The 5,996-nt window shown below is 45.0% G+C and overlaps 1 protein-coding gene across 1 annotated transcript in view; it reads right to left on the bottom strand.

The window, feature by feature from the left end:
- The window catches only part of rsph3 (radial spoke head 3), a 34,239-nt gene that overhangs the window by 18,040 nt on the left and 10,203 nt on the right, over positions 1-5,996 (bottom strand). The gene's annotated exons all lie outside the window — the stretch shown is intronic.

Genomic DNA, 5,996 nt, shown 5'->3' with positions numbered 1-5,996 from the left:
TGTGCTGCCACCTGTAACTCATTTTCAATTTTTTAAAATCTGGTACCTTTTGGAAACAAGCTCCCCGATTACTTGTTACACCTAGAGCAAACTGCTAGTACTTTTTAATGTTACAGGATTGAGAGCATTACTATTTCATAATGTAACACTTTATAAGTACTGTTGCCAGTTATAGCACATTACTTTCAAGTTTTTGTTGGAAGGATAACTCAAATAATATATACAGCAGAAGTGTTAGATAAATGCTACATGAATTATTATTTTACAGTATTCTGTAACAAAGTTCTGTTATTCTAATTCTAAATTATATTGTGTCAGTTTAAAACTTTTTAAGTTTAGGTCCTTCTAATTCTATAATTATTTTAGGTTTTTAAAAATGGTATGATATTTCATTGAAATCATTCCGATTTAGAATTTTTTTTCCTCTGAACATGAAACAAGAAAGAAATCCAGTGCTGGTTGACAAGGAAATATCTCGTGAGGCAGCTCTGGAGTTGATCATGACATGATGATTCTCCATCCATTTACAAAACAGGCAAAATACAGGATGATGCCTGTTCATGAAATGACTGGAAAGAGTGATGTTACATCAGTATTGATGATGGGATAGGATTCTCTCCACCACATCTAAATGCAACACAGAATCAGAGCATGCCATGTGGTTAGGCAGGGCTGGCAATAGTTGATGCCCATCATTTGTTGCCTGGTGTGGTTGCTTTACTGTGCCTAATGACCCTACTGATGACAAAGAAGGAAATTCTAGCTTTGCTTGTGCTGTCTGCTATATGGACATAATAATATCACTTGACATACAATAATTGTTATTAAGACATTGTCTTATAATCCCTTAATAGATCTACAACACCAAAGAGAAAACTGAGGTAAATAATTAGAAAGAAATGGCCTTACTCGCAGTAGATGCAGAGAAGGCCTTCGACAACATCAATTGGGACTTCTTTAAAATGTTAATGAAAGAATTAGATTTAGGTTACCAATTTTTAAACGCAATAAATACGATATACAAAGAGCAAAAGGTTAAAATTTGGATCAATGGATTAGAAACAAAAGAGATAAAGATAAAAAAGGTACCTGCCTAGGATGCCCTCTTTCACCACTAATTTTTATTTTTGCTATGGAAATTCTTTTAAACACTATTAGGGATGATCCAAATCTTAAAGGGACAAGAATAAGAAATATGCATTATAAAACAAGGGCATTCGTGGATGATTTGTATTATTGAGGATAATAGATGTTCTGTCACGCGCTGGGCCTGTGACTGACTGTCTGTTATGTAGGACATATGCTTTACGCCCAGTGGGAAGCCAGGGGCCTAAAAGAAGGGTCGTTGAGGAGTTTTCCTGAAAAGATGGCCTTGAAGTCTTTAAAGAAATAACAAAGTCTTTATTGACGAACAAATAATAAATCTTCAAGGAGTCTTGTCCCACAGGACAGGCGATAGGCTTTGAATAACTGTGAAAACCCTCTTATAACCCCTCCCAGGCTATCTGTTATCTGGGCCTAGCTAGTCTGGGACCCACTGCCAACTCCAAGTGCGTCTGGTTGTTGAGTGGACCTACCAGCCAATGGCTTGCAGATGTTTCTGTGCTGTTGTCGTATCCCTGGACAGTCAATATCCCTGGGGTTCTTTAACCTTGGTGCTCTTTATCCCCGGTGGTCTTTAACCCTGGTGGTCTTTATCCCTGGAGGTCTTTATCCCTGGTATTCTTTATCCCTGGTGGTCTTGAACCCTGGTGGTCTTGAACCCTGGTGGTCTTGAAATAAGAAGCCTTTTACGGGACGAGCTGGTCTATGTCCTACAGCTGAATTTCCCAAGAGAGACTAACTTAAAAATGGCTCCTTCCCTCCCAGAGCCCTGAACAGGGGGCGGAACCAAACTTAATGGTGATTGACAGGTGGCCTGTCCTATGGCTGCAAACATTTGCAGCAAGAAAGTAAAATAGAAGGTTCTGGTACAGCTGTACCAGCACACTCCTGGCCTAGATTTCTTAATGATAAGAAATCTACACTAAAACATTAACAAACAAATTTGGTAATGAACTGATTATACATTCAACAACAACACAATATCACAAATTGGTCTATGTAAAACAGAAACATTGCCATTTTGGCACACTCTTAGTTTTACCTTCCTTACCAATCCGTCCGGACTTGGCAAGGTCTCTATAACTTTGGCCAAAGGCCACTTGAAACGAGGTAAGGATTTGTCTTTGAGAAGTTCAACGTCGCCAACTTTGGTGTTGGTTTTAGTGTCTCCCCACTTTCTGTGACTCTGGAGCTGAGCCAAGTACTCTGCCTTCCAGCATCTCCGAAACTGGTTGGCAAAAGTTTGAGTTTTCTTCCAAAGTGCTCTGTAAGATGCTTCAGGGACAGGATACATAATCTCCTGCCATTCAGATGCCTTTGAGTTCGAATGGATGCAGGAGTGAGAAGCTGTGGGTTGTCCGAATCTGTGGTGATGGGCACCAATGGACGGCTATTTGCAATGGCTGTCACCTCTGCGATCAAGGTGACCAAAACATCGTGGGTGAAATATTTACAGTTCAAAAACATAGCGTCCAGTATCTTTCTACACAAATCAATCATACGTTCCCACACCCTCCCCATGTGAAACACATGTGGTACATTAAATAACCGTGTAACCTTTTCTGAACTCAAATAGCTGTTGACACTGGGGTCCTTGGCAAACTTAAAAACACAGTCTAACTCTTTGGTAGCCCCAACAAAATTTGTGCCGCAATTGGACCTGATTGTCTTAACCGGTCCCCTGATTGAAATACCAGTTTCTCTCCTAATTATCTGAGCTATTTGGATGGCTAGCACGGCTGCACACAGTTCTAACCTAGGGATAGTGGCATTAGATGGAGCAATTTTGACCTTGGCCATAACAAACCCTAAAGTGCAAGAACTAGAGTCTCTTTGTCTTGCATAAGCCACAGCTGCAGTGGCTTTCTCTGAAGTGTCACAGAAAATGTGGAGTTCGGTGTGCAAGCTCTGTAAAGGGCTCCTGGCCATGAATTGACACGGGATGCTCAACTGGTGTAGATCTTGAGCCTGGGCGTCTTCAAACCATAAAAACTTAAAAAACTTTCTATGCTCCAGTGTGACCAGGAACACATAAAACATTTTAAAGATGTCAGAGATGACTGCATACTTTGATTCCCTGAATCTTAGTATGACTCCAATAAGGCTGTTCAGAAGATCTGGTCCCTTCAAGAGCACATCGTTCAATAAGATGTCCTTGCATTTGGAACTGGCGTCAAACACAATGTGCACCTTTTCTGGCTTCTGAGGGTGAGTAACCTTATGGAATGGAAGGAACCAAGACTCTTCTCTGTCTGAGCCAGGGCTGGATGGCTCAGCATACCTTGCCGTGAACATGTCGTCCATAAACTGAACGATTTGCTGCTTGGTCTTGGGATCACGCTGCATCTTGCGTCTCAAAGACTGCAGTCTATTCTCTGCCATCTGTCTGTTGGAAGGTAGCGTAGGCCGGTCTGCTTTGAAGGGTAAAGGGGCTATCCAATTCCCTTCCTCACTAAGGCTGACCTCGGAGTTCATGATGTTCAGGAACGTTTGCTTGTCTCGGGAGAGCGCTGTGTTCTCGTCATCCTGGGATACGTCGAAGATGGATGAGAACTCAGATGAAACTCCTTGGCAGCAGACAGAGATGTGACTGAGGCAACTCTGCATGAGGGTGACTCTGCCACAGCTGAGAGTGTTTGGCTGATCTGGACACAAAGATGATGGAGGATGCATTCTGTCAACACATACAGGTCCCTGTATGGTTCATCCTAAAGGAGTCTTCTGTGCCAAGGGTGCACCAGGAGGACCTCTATTTTCAGCTCTGATGCTCATCAGGCTTGGTTAGTTGGATCCAATGAGCAGGACGATGTCGATGCCCGGCTCAAAGGGAGGAATGAGGTCCTGTAGTCCTTTCAGGTGAGGATGCGCTTGCACCACTTCTCTGGTAGCAATCTGGTCCTTATTTCGTGGGATGGACGCACACTCAATAAGGTCAGGTAACTCAAAACGAATATCTTTGCCGCAAGGCGAAATGATAAATCCAGAAGCAACACGACCCTGTCTTCTTTGTTTGCCTGTACAAGTAGAAATACAATAGTCAATAGTCTTTGTTTGTCCTTTGAAGAAGCTGAAGAAGTCAGGGGTGGCCAGTGAACCATCACTTTGGTTGTCAAGGGCCACATACATTCTCTTCTTCATCCATGGCTTGCTGGTGGGATAGACATCTGCCAAACAGATGGGGTGGCAAATCCTAGTTTTCTTTGGGCTGTCGCACAGCTGGGTGCAGGCCACAGAGGGTGCCTCAGCGCCCAATGAAGGTCCAGTCGAATCTTCTGGATGCACTTCTGGGGTGCGTTGACTGGTTGCTCCGCTCTTGGCCTTCAAGGGCACAAAATCCTTATCGTGCATCGCTGAACAATGTCTTTCAGATTGGCACACCTTGCACTTTACCCTTTCTTTACAGGACTTTGATTGGTGGGGAGTTGCACCACAGCACCTGAAGCAGATCCCGGATTTCTTGAGGATCTCGACTTTGTCTGCGTGAGGCTTTCTGGCAAACTCTCTGCAGTCGGCCAAACTGTGGGGCTTTGCATGCAGTGGGCACAAAACATCCTTAGAAGTCGTCTTGGCGTCAGCTGGAGATGGGCTAGTCTCTGTGGACTTGACGACGATGTTTCTCTTGGTGCCACTGTCCTTTGCAGGTTTCTTGGGCTCTTTGATGGGCCTATCCGTCCTTGGAGCCCCATAAAGAGTTGGAAATCCTGTCTGTGGGTCGTTAAGTTGCATGGCAGCATTTGTAACAAAATCCACAAGATGGGTGAATGGTGGGTAGACCTGATGATTGGCCTGCTTGTATCTGAAGACTTCCCTGCCCCATTCTTCCTGCAAGAAAAAGGGCAGCCTTTGAGTGATGGCAGTTTGGGACAAGTGCTGGTCCAGGCAGGCAAACCCTGGAAGCTGTGGGTTTCCCTTAGCTGACTGAAGTTCAACCAATAAGTCTGATAGGTCCCAAAGCTGTTCAAAGTCCTTAGGTTTGAGCACTGGGAACTTATGAAGTCTGTCCATCAGCAAGGCTTCAATTTGGGTGCTGGACCCATAACGCTGGTTAAGCCTTGTCCATGCAGTGTCCAGTGCTCTTTCTGGTTGGTCGATGAGGGCTGAGAAGATTCTTCTCACCTGGTGGGCTGATGTTGGACCAAGCCAGGCAACCATAAGAGTTAGTTCCTCCTCAGAGGTGAGTCTTAAATTCTGTATGGCACGCTGAAAGGTCTTCTTCCAAAATAGGAAATCTTCTGGCTGGTCAGAGAATTTCTCCACACCTTTGTCCCTCAAATCCTTCTTCGGGTTCCTAAACAGAGACTCGAGCTGTGACTGAGGAATCTGAAGAAACGGAAGGGGTGTTTGGTCAGGGGTAAAGGTGAAGTTCTTCTCAAACCTAGAAGGTCCCTTCAGAGGAACATCTGTGATCTCAGGTATGGGCGAAACCCTGGTTTCCATTGGCCTCGCAACCTGAGTTGGTGGCTGTGGGCTCCTGGTCCTGGATTCTTCGACCTGCCTGTGTGGCACGATGACGCTGTCCACCTGCACCAGCTTGTTGTCTTGGAAGCCAACGTGGGCTGGCAGAAGAGGCGTGGTTGGTGGTGTTGGTAAACGGTTGACGTTTTCCTGAGACAGCTCTCCTTGCAGCGCCTTCGCCAGGATGTTGGCACGAACCCTCTTCTGAGCTGCATCTCTTTGGACACATGTGAGCTTTAACTTTGCTTCCAATTCAGTTTGAGCCTGCTCGAAGTTGAGGCTTAGCTCTGCTGCTGCTGCCTCAGCTTCCGCCTCAAGGATCCTTTCCTGCAGCTCCATGCGCTTGGCTTCCTTGTTGTAGAAGGCCGCCATCGATGAGGAGCTTCTCCTTGAAACAGAAGACCCTGGCGTGGAGTCATGTCTGCTGTTTGACTTCC

Source organism: Anolis carolinensis, chromosome 1 (assembly GCF_035594765.1).
Source record: "Anolis carolinensis isolate JA03-04 chromosome 1, rAnoCar3.1.pri, whole genome shotgun sequence".
NCBI classification, from domain to species: Eukaryota; Metazoa; Chordata; class Lepidosauria; order Squamata; family Dactyloidae; genus Anolis; species Anolis carolinensis.
This window is presented reverse-complemented; position numbering and strand designations above follow the sequence as displayed.